This window comes from Ovis aries, chromosome 12, assembly GCF_016772045.2.
Source record: "Ovis aries strain OAR_USU_Benz2616 breed Rambouillet chromosome 12, ARS-UI_Ramb_v3.0, whole genome shotgun sequence".
NCBI classification, from domain to species: Eukaryota; Metazoa; Chordata; class Mammalia; order Artiodactyla; family Bovidae; genus Ovis; species Ovis aries.
In genome coordinates this window covers 44,071,843-44,092,765 of record NC_056065.1, presented here as the reverse complement: position 1 = coordinate 44,092,765, position 20,923 = coordinate 44,071,843, and the positions used below count along the sequence as shown (strand labels likewise).

Genomic DNA, 20,923 nt, shown 5'->3' with positions numbered 1-20,923 from the left:
GAGAGCAAGAGCTAAGGAGGCATAATGCCTTTGCCACCTGAAATGTTGTTGTGATGAGGACAAATCAGAGATGATCCTCACACAAGGGCATATCAGCTCCCCTTAACACCTTCCTTGCTCAGATCACCTGAGGGGACCTGCAGCTTCCACCTCATAACCAAGCAGCTCTGAGATCACTCCATCCATGTCAGAAATGAAATCAAACCTAAAGCCTAGCGACAAAAGCCACTCCTGTACTGGGACACATTTACATTTTCCCACCAGCTCTGTCTAGATCGAAGGTAGGACCAGAAGAGATAGGTGTTTCTTTGTTTTGTTTCTGGTCTACAGCATGATAAAAAGTGCTGGTTTATCCCAAGTTGGAAAGGGCTAGTGAGAGCAACCAAACTGCTCTAAATTCATACTGTTCCTAGTCTCACAAAAATTCTAAATGTTTTGACAGCATCTTATGACAGCACTTCTGTTCTTCTGTCCCAGGCTTGCACCCTCTGCTAATCCATCTATACCCAGCCCCCCACTTTCTAATTACATCAGTCTTTCAATTTCCCCAAGGTGTTAGGATTTCTACCAAAGTCATCACTACCTTTTCCCACTAGAAAACAAATATCCCCTGCCATCCCCAATCCCCCAAGCGCCCCCCTACACACACACACACACACACACACACACACACACACACACACAGAGTTTAAAAAAGCCTACTCCCTCAGAGTTCAAGTCAAGTATCAAATGTCAAATGTCAGAGAAGCTTCCTCTGAGGCCCCATTCTAGGTCAAGTTTCTTTGTTATAATAAGTTCTCAGGGAACTGAGTTCATTCCTTGAGAGCATTTATCTCAGTTTGTAACTCATTGGTGTGACTTTCTGATTAACGTTCCATCAGAGAAAGTTCTGTATGTTTGCTCATCATCAAATACCTGGTACCAAGCACACACATCTTTGAAATGAGTAACTGAATTGAAGGCAACAACCCTGTTCTACTCATTTGCATATTCTCTGCACAGTTGTTGGCACAAAAAAAGCCTCTCTCAAATGGCATCTATGCAAATCAAAAAATTAAAAGTATAATAAAGATTTTTTATCTCCAGTTTATAGAGATGTAAATAACTGTGCCTAGGATAACTCACAAAAACACTAAGACCCAACCTATCTGCAAGCCATACTTTTAATCTTGAGTCAATGAAGTACAGATGTCATCATTAATATATTCAAGACAAGTTCTTCCTACTTATGTGGCATTTAGGCAAGGGGCAAACCACAAAGGTAAGCTGGATAGACTACCAAATCCTGTACGCACACAGAGAACAACATAAACAGAATATAACATTTTGAAAGTACATTATATACTAGTTTGTCTTTAAGTTTCTCTGAATGCAAAAGTACCACCAAATTCTGCTCTAAGTGGGGGAAGGGGTATGATCCTGACCCCTCAGTTTACACCTAGCTTTTTCTTTATTTTCAGTTATCGCCTCTCTAAAACAACTCTACTTCCCTGATATGGAAGACTCTGTAAATTTTTTTTTGCCCTGAGGACTTCAAGTCATTGGTGACAGACATTCCAAAACTGCCCTTCCCAACTCCTCAAAGTGAAGAACTCATTTTAAACATCATTAATGTGAGCCTGTAAATTAAGGGATCTGTAGATAAGAAAGGGAAGTTCTTACAACAACAGTTTCTCAGATGTTCTGCACACCAGCACACAAGAAAAAGGCAAAGTGAGATGAATGAAAAAATATTGGGTATTCCCCATCATCACCTCCAAATTAAGCTTGTTATTTTCAGCATTTCACAAGGCACTGCTTGGTTCCCACAGGAGTTCACCTCAGCCTTGTCTATGTCTCAAGTCTTCCTTTTGTTCTAAGTTCCATTCCACGTAAATTCCAGCTCCGGGTTTTAGAACACTCTTCATTTATCAAAACAACCCTGTCAAGTTGAGTACTATTAACAGATAATGAGAGGAGACAACAGATGTGGTTAGAAGCAAAGCACTCCGTATTCTACAGGCCTCAGCATGCAGCAAAGTGAGCTGACATCTGACTTTACCCTAACATTTATAATTAAATACAAAGTCTAGTTAAACTAACATTAAAGCTATGACCAGGAACAGTACACAGGGGAAATGTCAAGTATAACCTTAGCAGGTAATAGTTGAACAGGGCTCAGGTTATTCCAGAACCTTAACCTTGAACAACTACCATGCCTTCCTCTCTCTGCCACCCAGCTTCTGTCATAGACAGAAGACTTGTGGCCACATGGTCGAAAGACAGCAGCTTTGGACCACACCTTAAAACCACCAAAGGGGAAGGAGATGACATTTTTACATGAAAGTTTAAAAATAACATTCATCTAGCAAGAATTAGTGAGGTCTGTCTCCAGTGGAGCCAATCAACATCCATTCTTATAGCATTCTTTTTTTTTTTTAACTTTTCTTAGGTTTTTATTTTGTTATTTTTTTAATATAAATTTATTTTAATTGGAGGTTAATTACTTTACAATATTGTATTGGTTTAGCCATACATCAACATGAATCCACCACAGGTATACACATGTTCCCCATCCTGAACCCTCCTCCCTCCTCCCTCCCTGTACCATCCCTCTGGGTCATCCCAGTGCACCAGCCCCAAGCATTCAGTATCATGCATCAAACCTGGACTGGCAATTCGTTTGTATTCTTTTATAAAATCATTCAGATCAAGTAATTTGGCTCACCTAAGAGTCAAAATGTCAAAGGATTACCAAAATCAATCAGGCAAACAAGGACCAAGTCAAGGGCTGTCTTGGTATCGTTAGCAATGTTTGCATACTCTCTTAGGATGCAGACGATTTGTTTTGAATGACTATGGAGACTATGGATATACGATGTTAAGCAAACGTCTACTTTCCCTCTTTCAATTCACAAAGCGGCGCCACACAACAAAACTTTTCAAAAAACTTTTCAAAAGAAAAATACCAATATATAGTTCTTTTTGAAGCCCTTTTGGATGTATTGATTATTATCTGTTCCTACAGAAAGCACAAGCAATCCCATTCAACAAGCTGAAGTCTCTCTCTCCAGACTCTCTTCTAGAACATTTGCACACAAACTTCCACAAATATTTAAGAACATATATATTCATTCGTTTAGGGGCTCACTCTATTGATTTTTATTTCACGATAATAAAATTCTCCTATTCTTCCTATATGACATCTTGCTTCCCTCAGATTGCACCAGACCATTAACACAAAATTCTATTGTGTGGGAAGTACCGTAATTAACAAGTCCTTAATTACTGCAACAAACTTTGTGCTGTCACTTTGGCATAGCTTTCTATACTAAAATCTCTAGCTCAATGAATGTATACTTTTCAGTCAAAAAGATTGGGCCAAACTGCTCTCCAAAAAAACTAGACCAATTTACAGCACTCTTCCCAAGAGCAGGCCCCGTTACCCTGTGTGTGACCTGGTGGTTTCCCTGAGCTTTGCACTACACACTCTCCTGGATCTCCTAAGACCTGATCGCCCTCGGTTTCTTGCCATGACTGATCCTGAATACAGGCAGTCAGTGTCCACTCTCTTCTTATCACACCCTGGTATCTCTCATGGGTGAGAAGATTTACTCTCAAGATACCTCTATGACAATGTTTCATTCTTCTAGCCCTGAGTTTGCTCCTTAGCCACAGATTCAGTTTGCTAATTCTCTCTGGACTCAACCAGAAGGCATTCCACAGACACTCTCAAATCATCCTCAACAAAATAAGAATATTCTTCCCCAACACGTCCTGGCCTCCCCAAACTCGTCTCATAAACTCCTGTTACTCTGGTATAAAGAATTAATAGTATGCCCTTTCTTTTTAAAGGAAATCATGACATACCCTAAAATGTATGTGATATCAGAGTTATTAGCACATGAAACATAATATACTTTTCAGTTTTTAGTACTACTGAACAACATATTATTTAATAATAGCTAACTACCATCTAATACATACTTTGCAAGTCTTAACAGTAAATCAAGGTTTACTAACACGATTTTTAAAAATACCTTTGTACCTAATTACCTATGTGTGCAAGTTCAGTTGCTGAGTCGTGTCCTACTCTTTGTGACCCCTTGGACTGTACCTCACTAGGCTCCTCTGTCCTTGGAATTTTCCAAGCTAGAATACTGGAGTGAGTTGCCATTTCCTTTTCCAGGGGATCTTCCCAACCCAAGTATTGAACCCACATCTCTTGAGTTTCCTGCACTGGCAGGTGGATTCCTTAACCACTACTGCACCTGGGAAGCCTGCCTAATTACCTATCCCATTCATTAATCACATCACTTTCCATTCAGCCAACATTTAATGACTAAATCACACAGTTGCTCCGTAGGTAAGGGTGCAGAAGAACAGAAACATGAATACAAACCAACCAGGATAGCGATGATCATTGTACATACAGAAAAAGATTCACACAGAGAACCATTCACATATGTAATGCAATAATTAGCAAATATTCCAAGTTATTGGGGGAAAGTGAATTCTTATGTCTCTAATGCCAGAATCTTAATAGCTACTCTTTTACATTTCAGAATAAATCTGAGTTAATTTCAACCTGGATACTGTTGGAAACTTAATATGCTCTTTTAAAATAACTACAAATAAATCAGATTCTACAAATCAGGGAGGCTAACCTTGGGTAAAACTATGAACATCACATACTCCAAATTAAATGCATAGGTACAAGATTAAGACTGGACATTAAACTACAAGTTTACTTTTGTTTTACACTTCCCAATACAGACTCAAGTATATGTTTGAGTGATAAATTGCTAATAAATATTTAGGTGCTATTTCATAGAGAACAAAATCATCAACATTATTAAAATACATTCCTAGAAAGAAAGGAGGAAAAAAACAAACAGCATGCAGCACACCAAATCCTGCTTTTCTAAGAACAGTGAGCAGAAATGAAGCGCCGGCTCCAGTGTGCACTCACTGCAAACTCTTCTGACACAGGAAGCTGATCAAAGGCCAGATCTGGAGGTTTTAGTTTTTGCAAGTGTGTGGCACTCTCATGGATGTGAGATATGAAACATATCTTGAGAGAAGACAGACCTCTAAGACAGCATCTGCTTTAAATATTTTTAAGGACATTTTCATCTCTATTTTTAAAACTTTACTAGAGATCTCAGATTGTATAGATGAAATTATAATGTTCCATGAGAGTGATACTTTGAGAGGGCAAAAATACAGTTAAGAAGAGAGATTTCTCATTTGGAAAAGTTTTATGAATAAGAAACAAAGAGTTTTGTAGAAGAAACAGCTCAGAATCTCAGGACCTTGACAGGATGTTTAGAATAGGGCCTGACAATATGTGATAAAAATCAGTGTGGAGATCCAGCCAAGTTTATAGGAAGTAATCTTAAGACAACTAAAATCCCCAGCTGGAATCACCATATCAAGAATTTAAAATATTAAACAGACAATGCTTACAAATCCAAAACACTGTTTTGCCCTTTTCCTAAAAAAATTTTTTGTTGTTGTTTTTTCTTGTACTATTGCCTCCAATAAACTGAAGTTATTTAAGGGAAAATATAAATCACCAACAGTTATTTAAGGGAAAATATAAATGCAAATGTTTCAAAACATTAAATAAGTACCATTTGCCAGATTCAACATCACAAGTGGCATTAAAGATCCTGTACTTTTCTGCTTAAAAACCAACCACTTCTCTCTAAAAAAGGTCAGAAGACTCTAGTTCAAAATATCTACTCAAACATCTAATACATCAATTAAAACAAAAATAAAAAGCCAGAGTCTAAGCATGTCTGCCCTTAACAATACAGGATGGTTTCTTTTCTTTTCTTTGGAGGGAAACATTCATTTGAACATCCATTCGAGTTTAATTTTAACTGACTAGATAAAGCAAATATTTGGGCTGCAGGAAATACAACTTAGGACAAAGGAAGGCACGGGCTAACTTTCTAACATTTACTTCATGTGATTCATTCTAACAATAGAACCTAAACAGTGAACATTCCCTCTAATCTTCAGAGCAAGTTAACTCTACAGTGAAACTATGCATGCCCCATCACCAGACTCTATGTTTAAACGATTATAATGTAAAGCATGTTCATTTTCACAAGCAAAAGGAAATGACTGCCAAATGCTTCCTTTACAAATTCCCCAGAATAGGGTAGGTCCCTTTAATGTGAGATTTTCCTGACACTCCAATTACAGCAGACCTTGAACAAACAGAGATGCATTAAAAGCTGACTTGGTTCTATTATCTTTTATTGAAGGCCTAGCAAAGATAGCACTGTCCAGTGCTATCTACATTTTTTTGGTGCATTAATCATTTATACAAGAGAAAAATTCAATAGTTTTTTTTTTTTTTTAAATGATAATAACCACAGGATGTAACCTCAGCGGTATTGGTCTTTTTCTTAGGAAGGTCAGAAAAGCTTTAAAAACAGGAAGTCTCTGCTATAAAGTTGAGAAATGTTTGTTTTAACAGTCTAAGGCTTTATGGTTGCAGTTTGCAGTCAGGTGTTATGGAGAACTAGAGTTTATTCTTTCCAGCCAAAGACTAACATCCCTGGGGAAAAAGCCAAAAAGGTGCCCAAACAACTAGAAAAGCACATTATCCTAAAATAAGACTTACTACAGAATCTGAATTATAAATCTTCTTAGCTATCTCTCTTTCAACAGTACATAGGAACTAATTTAGTAGGTGTAGGATGAGAAACAATTTATCTTTTGTGATCATTTACAAAGGCAAGAGGAAAGCCATAGTAACCAACAAATAAGACAACCACCTAGTAAGAATTAGCAACTGGGTTAAGAATTGACACTTGCCATTTAATATGTGTTTTCTCTTGATTACCTCATTTTATCATAGTAATTATTATGATCAAATATAAGAATCACAATCTTTCCTAAATGAAAATTCTTGCTAAAAAAACAAATCAGTGCAGATTAACTAAAAAACTTTTTATCTTCAACAAAATGGCTGGGTTTTGCTTTTAAAGCCATTATAGCTTTTTTAAAAATTCCTAACATATCCAACATCAAAGATATTTTATTTATCATGAAACTGGATAAAATATCCAGTTTCATGATTCTAGTCTTTATTTAACAGTTTAAAAAATGGCTTTATCAACACAATAAACTGTGTGGAAAAAAACTTTTATCATTTGTGAATTCTATTTCATATGTAATTAAGGGATTTTTACTTTTATTGGAGTATCAGTTCAGTTCTGTTCAATCGCCCAGTCGTGTCTGACTCTTTGTGACCCCATGGACTCCAGCATGCCAGGCCTCCCTGTCCATCATCAACTCCTGGAGTTTACTCAAACTCATGTCCATTGAGTCGGTGATGCCATCCAACCATCTCACCATCCTCTGTTGTCCCCTTCTCCTCCTGCCTTCAAGCTTTCCCAGCATCAGGGTCTTTACAAATGAGTCAGCTCTTCGAATCAGGTGGCCAAAGTACTGAAGCTTCAGCCTCAACATCAGTCCTTCCAATGAATATTCAGGTCTGATTTCCTTTAGGATAGACTGGTTGGATCTCCTTGCAGTCCAAGGGACTCTCAAGAGTCTTCTCCAGCACCACAGTTCAAAAGCATCAATTCTTCAGCGCTCAGCTTTCTGTATAGTCCAACTCTCACATCCATACATGACTACTGGAAAACCATAGCCTTGACTAGACAGACCTTTGTTGGCAAAGTAATGTCTCTGCTTTTTAATATGCTGTCTAGGTTGGTCAGAACTTTTCTTCCAAGGAGCTAGCACCTTTTTATTGGAGTATGGTTGGTTCAAAATGTTTTAGTTCCTACTGTACAACAAAGTGAATCAGATTTACATATATCCATTCTTACTTATCTTTGGCTGTGCTGGGTCTTCACTGATGCATGAGGACTTAAGTTGTGGTGCACAGGCTTCTCACTGTGGTGTCTTCTCTTGTTGCAGGATCTAGGTGCTCCAGCTTCAGTAGTTTTGATTCCGGGCTCTAAAGCGCTGTGTGCTTCACTTGTAGTGCACAGGCTTAGTTGCTTCTCAGCATATGAGATCATCCCAGACAAGGGATCAAACCTGTGTCCCCTGCATCACAAGGTGGATTCTTAACCACTGGACCACCAGGGAAGCCGATATCAACTCTTCTTAAAATTCTTTTCCCACATAGGTCTGTGCTGTGCTTAGTCACTCAGTCATGTCCCACTCTTCACGATCCCACGGACTACAGCCCATCAGTTCATGGGATTCTCCAGGCAAGAATATTGGAGTGAGTTGCCATGCCATCCTCCAGGGGATCTTCTCAACCCAGGTCTCCTGCATTGCAGGCGGATTCACCACCATGTGAGCCACAGGGAAGCCCCCATATAGGTAATTACAGGGTAGTGAGAAGGACTGTGCGGTACAGGAGATCCTTATTAATTATCTATTTTATATATGAAAGTGAAAGTTGCTCAATCCTGTCTGACTCTTTGCAACCCCATGGACTGTAGTCTACCACACTCCTCCGTCCATGTGATTTTCCAGGCGAGGGTATTGGAGTGGGTTGCCATTTCCTTCTCCAGAAGATCTTCCCAACCCAGGGATCAAACCCAGGTCTCCTGCATTGTAGGCAGATGCTTTACCATCTGAGCCACCAGGGAAGTCCCACAGCTGAGCTAACAGGGAAGGAATGCCATTTCAGTTCCATATGTTAAAAGAAGGTAGTTTAATCCCCTATAGCTATATTGTGGAAGTAAACATTAAAAGTGCGAAGGTACCTGTAACTGTCAAGGGGATTAAACTACCTTCTTTTAACATATGGAACTAAAATGGCATTCCTTCCCTGTTAGCTCAGCTGGTAAAGAATCCACCTGCAATGCAGGAGACTCTGGTTCAATTCCTGGGTTGGGAAGATCCACTGGAGAAGCAATAGGCTTCCCACTCCAGTATTCTTGGGCTTCCATGGGGGCTCAGCTGGTAAAGAATCTGCCTGCAATATGGAAGGCCTGGGTTCAGTTCCTGGGGGTTGGGAAGATCCCCTGGAGAAGGGAAAGGCTACCCACTCCAGTATTCCGGCCTGGAGAATTCCATGGACTGTATAGTCCATGGGGTCGCAAACAGTCAGACATGACTGAGTGATTTTCACTTTCAACCAACTAGGTGTCCTCCTTATCTTTCAAAAGGCACTCCTTTAATAACAACTTAAGCCTAGTTTTCAGTTTAGTGTACACTCTATACTGACCAGGCTTTTTTCTCCTGAATATTGGAAGACAATAAAGCAATGCTTTCAAAATTTTGAGGAAAAATAGTATCCAACCTAAAATTCTATGTCCAACCAAACTATGAATCAAGCATGAGTAAAAAATAAAGGCATTTCAGACATGCACAGCCTTGAAACATTTACTTCCTAGACATTGTTTCTCAGGAAGTTGTTTCACAAATGAAAAGGAACCCCCCCCCCAAAAAAAAATCTACAAAAACTAGCCCCTAAGATGATGTCCAGAGTGACACAAAAGGGAAGATACCTTCCAACAGCCATGTGGCAGTTCTAGACATTAAATCAAGAGAAGGCGTTCCAGGAGGGATATCACCAAGAGTGATTTATAGATTTCCCATACATTTTCCATTACATTGAAAGGAATTTTATATAGTATTGTTGGAAACTATGAGGCTGATTTCAAGATAGGAATCTACAAAATTAAGCAAAGAAACAAACCAAGGGGTGGAGGTGGGAGAAAGAAATGAATTAGTAACAGGAAAGAAGATGACATTGTACAAGAAAGAAAATTAAATCATAATACAATATGTGCTTCAGCTATAAAAATATATACATTGTCCTTGTAACAGAAATATTCTATACTGATTTAATTACAAACTGTATTTAACTGCATTAGGAAGATGGAGGAAGAGAAAGTAGGTGATATAAAAAGGATAAACTCTCATCTCTCATTGGGCAAGGTCAGCAAATAATACCTAAAATATAAAATAAAAACATAAGCATGTCCTTTCTCAACACTGAGTTAACAAAAGAAATGCTTTAAAAAGTTACAATGGGCTCTCTGGGGAGTAAGACCCAAGGATGGAAGAGGAAAGTGTTAAAAAAAAATGAATAAATCGTGTACCACATTTGATTCATTAAGTCCATGTATATATATTACCTAACTTGAAGGTAACAAAATGTTGCTGAAAGACAAACATTAACAAAAATGTTGCTGAAAACCTTAGTTATTTAAGAAATTTACTGTCACACACCATTAAAGTTTCAGGATGTGCTTTGGTCACCTGGTGAACAGAGTTGCAAATTTCAGAGGGTGGTGGGAGGGAAAGAAATCCAGCCAAAGAAGCCAAAAGATAGATCCTAAACACAGGTAGCAGAACTGAAATCTATTTTTCTTCATACATAAAGTTGTACGACATTTTGCCACCTGCTGGCAAGATTCTTGAAATTTAGGCGATCCATTTAAACAACAAAAACTCAGTTTTTTGTGTTTTAAAGGAAAAACACAGAAACAATCCAAGAAATCAAAAACTGAATGATAAAACAACCAGATTCAATCATTATAATTTTAGTATACATAAAATGAGAAACATATCACTACCTATAGTAAAAGCTTTTAAAAGATAAATGCCATAAAAGCAAAAGTACAAACACATTATCTAGTTTCAAAGAATTTAACATAAATTTTCTAAACAATGTTTAAGCATTTTACCCATTTGTTTATTCAAAGATATGGTCCATAAACAGCTAAAAGTTTTTTTTTTTTTTTTAAGAGAATAAGACTGATAAAATAGAGAATGTTTTCAAATACTAGTTAGAGGCAAAAGTGCAAGCTTATCATCATGTTAACAGTGGTGTTTTTCAGTATCTCCCAAACACCACGCTTTCTCTTTTGTTGAGAACAGTGCTGAATTTTAATGCCACTGTTTCGTCAATAAGAAGTGTTCACATACACTTCACACGTTCATTAATAATCCTCTAAGACGACTTAAATTAAACTTGGCAAGCAGTTTCTCATGAAACAAAATTTGTTTCTAGTTTGTGAGAACTAAATGTGCCAAGTGGCAAATTAAGATGTGGGAGCCCAGTGTAAAGGTTATGCTCTGGAAGTATTCGGTGACGCAAACAGAGGTATCATTAGGTGGCAGCAAAACAAATACTACTGGGACACCTGTTTCATTTGCAATCTGTTATTTTCCAGATGAGTAATTTTATGATGACCACCAAGAGCTATTAGGACTTTAAAGGGAGACTGACATACACTCCCTAGATTTCCATTAGAGAACTAGAAGGAAATCAGAAAGGACTCCACTTTCAGCATTAAAAGCAAGAGAAAGAGTCCAGTAATTCAAAGAGAACCTGCCTTTGTGCCAACTACATTGTGTGTGCTTAGCGTCCATGGGAATGCTGACATGTGTACTGCAAGTGGTAACTGAAGAGTCAATTAAGTAGTGGAAAAGGGCTTGCAGCAAAAATTTAAACTAAAAATAATCCATTTACAGGAGAGCAGTACAAAAATAAAGCTGGTTAAGCTATAATCAAATCTGTATTTCCAGTTTCAATAGTAAACACAGTTGTTAAAGAGTGGTTAACACATAAGACCGCTAAGGGCATCCAATTTCAAGTATGAAACATCTGTTTTACTAATACTACCCCCACTATAGCCTCCATTTCTTTGCTCAGAGAGAGTGTGAGAATAAGAACAAGAGCAGGTATGACACATGAAAGGAAAAGAAGTGAGCTTACCTTAGGGAGTACTGGCCTTTCACATAAATTCCTAAAATTATAAATTCTAAAGCTGTCAGATTTCTACAGCTTTAAAGATTTTCTTAAGAAATAAGGTCAGATGAAAATGCAGTGTCTCCCCCTGCTGCTTTTCAGTCCCCACCAGCTGAGGCAGTGGGCCTGTTTCCACACTCAAGAGAAAGAGTCCAGTAATTCACAGAGAACCTGCCTTTGTGCCAACTACATTGTGTGTGCTTGAGTCGCAAAATTCAGAAAGTCAAGCCAGCTGGATGGGTAAAAGCAGAACAGCCTTGGAGTTCATGAGAAAAAAGCAATGGTGGAAGTCAATCACCTCTGACCTCCAACAAGGCACCAAGTCAGCTGAAATTTCTTCAGTTCTGGGGGCTAACACAGTTCTTTCATTTCACCAGCAGTGAGATGTAATTCTGGGTATTTTTCCAGGGGATCTTAGTGGTGAGTGAGGCTCTCTCCTCACGGCTCCTCTAAGAGCAGGAGGCAACATTTCAGCCCCAGCTCTTGACCAAGCTGTCCAGTCTTTGGGTACTTTAGTCTGATGGTGAAAGGTGCCAGCTCTGGAGTCAGATGGCCAACACTGTCCTTGCTCCACAATTCACTCACAGAGTGATCTTGGGCAAGTATACGCTCATGTGTAAAATGTGACTATAACAGTACCTCCTACATACAGTTATCACAACAATGAAATGAAATGATTCAAGCAAAGCCTTGAGCCGAATGCAGGGCCCACAAGAGATGCTCTAATGAACACTGAGTTTGTGAGCCCAAACTCCACCATGGACTCATTGGTAAGAAACTGATGAAAACAATCAGCCTGGGCCCAAATTGCCCCATCAGTGATATTGCAGTTCAGTCACGAAGTGATGTCTGACTCTTTGCGACCCCATGGACTGAGGCCACCAGCCTCCTCTGTCTATGTAATTCCCAGGCAAGAATATTGGAGTGGGTTGCCATTTCCTTCTCCAGGGGATCTTCCCAACCCAAAGACTGAACCAACGTTTCCTGCAGTGGGGGGTTGTTGTTCAGTCACTAAGTCGTGTCCAATTCTTTGCAACTCCATGGACTGCAACAAACCAGGCTTCCCTGTCCTTCACTATCACCCAGAGTCTGCTCAAATTCATGCCCATTGAGTTGGTGATACCATCCAACTATCTCATATCTCATCCTCTGTCATCCCCTTCTCCTCCTGCCCTCAATCTTTCCCAGCATCAGGGTCTTTTCCAATGAGTTAGCTCTTCATATCAGGTTGCCAAAGTACTGGAGCTTCAGCTTCAGCATCAGCCCTTCCAATGAATATTCAGGACTGATTTCCTTTAGGATTGACTTGTTTGATCTCCTTGCTGTCCAAGGGACTCTCAAGAGTCTTCTCCAGCACCACAGTTCAAAAGCATCAATTCTTCGGCACTCAGCCTTCTTCATGGTACAACTCCCGCATCTGTACATGACTACTAGAAAAACCATAGCTCTGACTATATGGAACTTTGTTGGCAAAGTAACATCCCTTTTTAATACACTGTCTAGGTTTGTCATAGCTTTTCTTCCAAGGAGCTCAGTGAGGTTAGCAATTCATTATTTGTTTACAGAGAACATTACTCAGTAAAAGTGGGGAGGGGGAATGCGAGAGAGGGCAGGAAAGACAACATTTTGCTTTTCATTCTGTTACCACTGCTGCTACTTTATCTGAACATAGGAGGAGTGTCTGGACAGGTACTCAGCTGGGTCCTGCAAGCAAAGCAATGATCACAACAGGCAGCCCCTGTCTCAGTAGGAAGCCTGTTCTTTGGCTCCTCCCTCCCAGTCCTCCTCATCCCAATGGAACAAGACTTGCATACAGAGGCAAGCAATCTCAACATGCTATTGTCTAAGCCTTCCAGCCAGCGAACTGGATGAAATTAAGTGATCTGATTCTCTGTGCTCCCAATTTATGTCCTCAAGATATTACTAAATATCCAAAGAAGCCTAAGGGGTATTTAGACACCTTAGGAGGTAGGAGGGGAGGAGCAGATAGATATATTTCCAACAGACAATCCTCTACACATACCTACCAAAGCAGAACATATGAAATTATTAAAATAATACCAGTTTACATAAAACAAACACAGAGGAACAAACAATGGAGATATGCCATCTGCTTCAAGCTAGAGATAAGATGTGTCTACCAAAGAAAGGGCTTCTACAGAGTCACAAGTACTGTATTCAAATAATTTTCCATTTCCTCTGGACTAGTAAAAGCAGGCCTATCTATCATTAATGGATTAAAAGCCCTGATTTTTTTTCTAAAACACTTATTTATTTAAATGTGTACCCTTGGTGGGGGTAAGGCACACAATTAATTGGCCAAGGACTTTGTTGTTGTTTTAATGAGATCAATGTATTTCCAGTAAGCAACAAGATGGTTGGATGGCATCATCAACTCAATGGACACAAGTCTGAGCAAGCTCTGGGAGATGAAGAAGGACAGGGAAACCTGGTGTGCTGCAGTCCAAGGGGCTGCAAAGAGTCGGACCTGACTGAGCGACTGAACAACAACAAAGCAATTTCCACCCATACCTAGGTGAGTTTTTAACAAATAAATACTTATTGACTGATCAATTGCTTGAAATAACTAAGGCTTGGAAAGTACAGAATGAAACGGGGAAAGGAACCAAGAATTGGTGAATGTTGTGTAGAGAAGCACTCTGGTTAATAACTTGCCCAGGAAAAAACTATGCACTTGAAAATTTCTATGAGATCCTTCTCCAAGAGGAGACTATTACTAATCTTACTCTTTAAAAACAAAAAATAAAATAGTAATCTTGATGTTAGGAATCTTCCTCCTCATTTCACATTGGACAAACAAGTTCTGAGTTTATGCAGGTTCCTGCATGGCTAAGGCTTTTAAATTTAGACTCATCCCTTTCAGGGGCACTGATTTTGAAGTATCTCCACCCCCAGCGAGTTAACCACAACTTAATGCCACCTCTTTACCCTCCACATATTCTACTGCTACAATTCTCACAGGTTTAAAGTTATTTTCTTACATATTGGTCTCCACTGCTAACTGGAAATACTTAAGGGCATAAAGCATGTTTTATTCATTTTTTGTATTCCCAAATTTCCTAAATATTTTATTCATGCCATAAAAAAAAAAAACTACTGAGCCTACTATGGGTCAGATGCTCTAATCATTCAACAAAAATGTATCGAACTGACACTGTTCTTAACAAGCATTTGGAACACACCTGTGAACAAAACAAAAAGAGAGTCCTGGCCACATGTTCTGCAGGGGGAAACAAAGGACCCACAGATATACTACAGTGTACCCAATGAGCTAATAAGGAAGAAAAACCTTAGAGCAAGCTAAGGAAGATGAAGAGTGTGCAGGGGGCAGCACGCCAGCTACCACATTAAAAACAGTGCTCAAGCTAGGTGCTCAAGCTAGGACACCTGAGCGAAATGACACCTGAGCAAGCCTTTTAAGGAGGTCAGGCAGTTAGCCTAAAGCTCCAAGGGGATCTCTAGAGAAAGGCATTCCAGACAGCTGGAATCTCCAGGGCCAAGGCTAGTGTGTTCAGCAGTGTCTCAGGAACAGCAAAAGGGCCAGAGGGACAGGACAGGGAGATGACAATGAACTAGTAATAAGGTCAGAGAGGACCTCACAGGCCACTACAGGAGTGTGGGGTTTAGGGAGGGAGGGGCTGTTTGTTTTGTTTTGGGCTATGCTGAGGGGCACAGATCTTATCTCCCCAACCAAGGCTCAAACCCGTGCCCCCTGCACTGGAACCATGGAGTCCAACCACTGGACTGCCAGGGAAGTTCCAAGAGTGTTCTTAAAGTAACTGCAAACCTGCAAGATCAGACAAGAAGCACACATTCCAAGATACGTATATCTGTACATGAAATATATCCAGGTGCTACTAAAATTTTAGAACAAGATTTTTGCTGCTTCTCCTGCACCTTATTGGATCGATCATCTTGCACATCTTGTTCTTTGGAGTAGCATCCCCACTCTGAAGACCACTACCGTAGGCTACCATAGCTTGGACAGCTAACAATATATTCTCGTGTCACCTGTGAGCCATGCTTTCCTAAGACCCTCAACAGTCTCAGACCTCTCTGTAGGCATTACAGACAACCCCAGTTTGGGGTTGGTACAGAATGAAACAGGGGGGAAGGAACTAAGAATTGGTGAATGTTGTGTAGAGAAGCACTCTGGTTAATACCTTGCCCAGGAAAAATCTATGCATTTGAAAATTTCTACGAGATCCTTCTCCAAGAGGAGACCCTCCAAGAGGAGAGTTGAAATGGAACAGTTTGGGAGTTTAGTTTTTGTTTCCCTATCCAAGCATTTCTTAAAACCTCTTTCTCTTGGGTAGGAAACAGGCACCTGACCTGGGTCATACCCTTTTCAGTACTCATCATTCTCAATCTTGGCTGCCACGAGGTGTGGACTGTTTGTAAAATTTAGAAAACTCCTCGGGTGTTTCTAATGTGCGACCATGGGGACCACATCAGTGTCCCACACAGCTCTGCCTTCTTAATTGAACAAGCAATCACAGTCAGGAGTTATCAGTGTTATTCAGGGACAGGCGCAGTAAGTACCCAAAGCAGGCAAACTAAACCTATTTCTAAAAGTTCTTGGAACAATTAAACGAGGCTTAAAAGAATGAGAAGGAACTAGCCCATTCTAGTTAGAGGGAACAGCAGGTGCAAAGGCCCAGCAGTAAGAAAATATCTGATAAATTTTTAAATTCACATTCGTCATGAAAGAGAATATTATACATGTATGCATAACTGAGGGAGAAGGCAATGGAACCCCACTCCAGCACTCTTGCCTGGAAAATCCCATGGACAGAGGAGCCTGGTGGGCTGCGGTCCATGGGGTCGCGACTGAGCGACTGCACTTTCACTTTCCACTTTGATGCACTGGAGAAGGAAATGGCAACCCACCCCAGTGTTCTTGCCTGGAGAATCCCAGGGACGGCGGAGCCTGGTGGGCTGCCATCTACGGGGTTGCACAGAGTCGGACACGACTGAAGCGACTTAGCAGCAGCAGCAGCAGCATGCATAACTGAATCACTTTGCTATACAGCAGAAACTAACACAACATTGTAAATAAACTATCCTTCAATAAAATACATTTTATTTCTTGAAAATTCACATTCTTCCTTTCTCTCCCACCAACTGTCCCAGGATTGAGAGGGTCTCAGGACACAGGATTTCCCATTTTAAAACAAGAAAGGTCCCAGGGACAAACTGGTCCTCCCACCACTCTACCCTGACCAGGGAAAAAGAACTGCTAAAGTGATCACTAAGGTTCCAAGACCCTGATTATACCACATTTACTAACAGGTGGGATGATCATTGCATATTAAGAGCAGTTCAGTCTCTTTGGCACATGTTAGTTTTATGAAGCAGGATTCCTAAGACATGACATGCTACAGTGGCTGCCACCTTGCATTCACTCCCACTGGGTGCTATGGAAGTCACTGAAAGGCTTTAAGTAAGGGAGTGAAAATTAGATTTGATACTATTAACTGAGATGTTATAAGATTACAGTATCAACAGGACTGCTGCTGCTGCTGCTAAGTTGCTTCATTCATGTCCAACTCTGTGCGACCCCATAGACGGCAGCCCAATAGGCTCCTCTGTCCCTGGGATTCTCCAGGCAAGAATACAGGAGTGGGTTGCCATTTCCTTCTCCAATGCATGAAAGTGAAAAGTGAAAGTGAGGGTTCCAGAGAAAGATGTAAAAACATGACCACTTTTTAGATATGACATAAAGCACAAGCTGTTCTCAATTTATAACCTCAGTATGATCCATGAGTTCACTTGCAGATTCATAATTTAAACTACATGTTTCCACAGAAACCATTTTATAAATTATTGTTACATTTCTAGGTCAGGTCACTAACCTACTAAATCCCTTAAGAAGTTCACTGTATTTTTCCAGTGAAAATTTTTAGGAAACAATACTGCTGATACCTGTAAGACTCTTGAAGTGAATTAAGTCATTTTCTATTTATTTTGAATGTTGGTATTTGAGGCAAAAATGTTTAATTGACAAAGGAGGAGATATTGATACTTGCACAGGGTTTAAATGGGCCTTCTGGGTATTTTCAAGGGCTAAGAGGCTCTTTCTGACAACCGGTTTTACTTTGTAAATGCACAGCTTTCTCTTCCTTAGTGCAGATATGACTGGTTCAACTTTCTATATTTAACCTGCCATAATTAGAGTCAGGTTTTGAAAAGAAATATTTTCTTGAGATAACCAAGATGAAATTAAGAGAAACAAAAGATGGACATTAAACACTGCCTGAGGTAGAATGAAATGGCTAAGAAAAGACGCTGGAGCTGGAGGGCCCTGGTGAGATGATGTGTGTCAAGTCTGGTAGGGGTCAAAGAACAGGAGAAGGGGGCAGGCAGCTCCTCCGGGACACAGCTGAGGACAGAAATGACAGACAGACCACAAAATACTCAACTGCGTACAGCTTAGAGACAAAGAAGAAGGGGCAAGAAATTCTAAGCCCCTTACTTAAGTCTCAACCATCTTTATTTGTTGAGGTCCATTCCATCCTCAGGACAATGTCCCACTTACTACAAGGGAGAGCCAACTTGCTGGGTTTATGACTTGATAGGTTCAACAACAGCCATCAAATGCTCTGTAATGGCCTCAGGTAACTTCATGTCCAGCAAAGGCCAGTCATCTCCTTAACACTCTCCCTAGCACATTCAATTGTCTCACCTCCTCATCTTTCTTCGGTATTTTAGTCAGGTTTCTGCCTCACTAAAATCCACCCACACAGTATATCTTAAGGCTACCATAATATTTGGTGAAAATGCCTAAGGAAAAAGAGAATACTAGAGTTGAGAAAGGGACTCAGGTTATACAAAGCAGATCCAGTCCTCTGTAGAGTGATATCAAAATAAGTCAGTTCCAAAGCACTTCTGTATATTTTAACTGACTAAATGAACTGTATGATAACAGAAAATTTCACAATTCAAATACAAATCAAAAAAACCGAGGCTCAACTTCCTCACCCGATCTTCTTGATCAGCTCTCTCAAAAGGGGTATTTCATATTTCCCTCCTTGGGACATGGTACTGCCAAAAACATAGACAGCAAGTATCTGCATACATTTACCCATTACTTGGTACATAGTACTATTTCTCACAATTGAGCCATTTAAAGCAGAACAAAACGAAGAAGAGGAAAAATAAGGAAAAGAAAACCTCCCACAAATGTAGGGAGTACTCTATTAAAGAAGAACCTTCAGCAAATGGGAAACTTGCTAAAATTTACTTTCCTTTATACCTTCTTCTTAAAAAGGTGGGCCACAGAACTTAATCACCTGGCTTGCCCCTCAACCACTGCAAACTTCTTAAACACCCCGTTGGATGCTGAAGAATGAAATTAAACCTTGGGGAAAGGGATAGTTTGAGCCTGGTTTTGCTTTGATTAAGAAGCCACAGTGCTCAGCACAGCTCAGGACATGTAGCGTCCCCACCCTTCACTCTCCGAACCTTCGAGGAAATGATGAGGCTGCCATCAAGCAAGATACAAAGGCCTCGGCTCTGACCCATCAGTCTGTGGTCCAGGAGACAAGCTACTTCTGTTCCAGTACTGAAAACCCTGATTCCAGGTCACAGCAGCAGTCCCTGGTCTAGTAATTTGGCTAGCTTTGGGTACAAAGGCATTGATGTATCAAATCTGAATGGATCTAGTCAACCTCATCCAAATGAATTACTTGGAGAGAGTCATCCTGTCTTTCCTGGGAGACTCCATGAACATCCAGCTCATGACAAGATGTTGCATGAGCTCGCCTTGCTAAATGGCACAGATGCAGCAGTCAGAGAACTGGCTAAGTGGGAACCTTTTCCCTCAGGAAATGTTCAAAGTCCGTCCTTAATTCAGCCAAGAGAGCCACACAATGGCAGAGATGAAGATTATTTCTGTTAAAGGAAGCCTTGCCAGAACGGTAACTGATAAAATTGGCCGTTTAAAAAAAAAAAAATCCCATCACATGATTTTAAAGCTACAATTCAAGCCAATATTCAACATCATTATGAATGTGAAATATTAGAGGAATCCTGAATAAAGCAAGGATGGATACTAGTGCCACCTTTAACATTATTTCTGCTTTTTGTTTGTTTTTGGCCATGCCACACGGCACTTGGGATCTTAATTCCTACACCCGGGGTAGAACCTGCACCCACTGCGTGGAAGCATGGAGTCTTACCCACTGGACCACCAGGGAAGTCCCTTCCCTGCTTTTTTTAATTTAACATTATTTTTGGAAGTTCCAGTTAACTGAAGTAAGACAAGAAAAAGAGGTTTAGAAAGAGACAGAGACAATCACTATCTGCAGACAATATGACTGCCTAACGGGGAATGATCTTAAGGTAAGAAACTAGAAAAGTATCAGAATAGGAGTTTAGTAGTGTTACTATGCAATAACTAAAAATCAGGCACATCAATTAGAAATTCAGGGCAGGGGTTCACAATACAAACAACAGTCTTAGGAATAAATTTAAGAAAAAACACATAGAATGTTATAAACAAAACTACTGTATTTATCTTATAAACATTTCATGTGTGCATATGTGTGTGTGTGTGTGTATATACACACACACATACTTCACTGAGAACTTGAATAGAGATATACAATATTTCTACAACAAGTCTTCTGCCTTACTCCTCAAATTATTTCCATCAAAATCACAATATATTTAATTCCATTTGTTCACTTCAAGTTGAGGGGGTTAGCACAGAAACCTGAAAAAAAGATTTTAAGATCTTGGTTCAGGCTTTGGCTTCAAGCATTAGTTATAACCCGTAAGAGAGGCCATAGGGCCATGTAACTTTCTGCCAGCACATTTCCTGTAACCTCAATCTTTTCCGCCAGCTTCCTGGCTTTCAGTGAGAACCCCAAACCACTACTTCTGACACAAAACTGAACATTCCATTTGTATTCTACTGCTCTTCCTAGCATCTTCATCCTTCAGCGTCCTTTGTTCCTGCCTCATATCTACCCAGAAAATCTTCAACCTGATTCTGGGTTAGGAGGCATCCTGGTCAGTATGTAAGAATTCAGGCTCAGGAGTCAGCCCACCTAGATTTAAATTCCAACTGTACAGCCCACTCCCTGTGCAATCTGAGGCAAATTAATTAATTATTCCATGTCTCGGTTGCCACATCTGTAAGAATAATAATACCTAGCTTAGAGTTGTACT

At 39.9% G+C, this 20,923-nt stretch overlaps 1 protein-coding gene across 2 annotated transcripts in view; it reads right to left on the bottom strand.

Annotated features, from left to right (window-relative positions):
• Positions 1-20,923, bottom strand: part of RERE (arginine-glutamic acid dipeptide repeats) — a 418,492-nt gene that overhangs the window by 309,353 nt on the left and 88,216 nt on the right. The window contains exon 1 of one of the 2 annotated variants that reach the window (XM_060396516.1): positions 1,755-20,923. This exon is cut by the window's right edge and continues 87,643 nt beyond it. The exons of the other annotated variant lie outside the window; for it this stretch is intronic. The gene's annotated coding sequence lies outside the window, so the exon portion shown is untranslated. The remainder of the gene's footprint in view (positions 1-1,754) is intronic. 2 annotated transcript variants of the gene reach the window in all.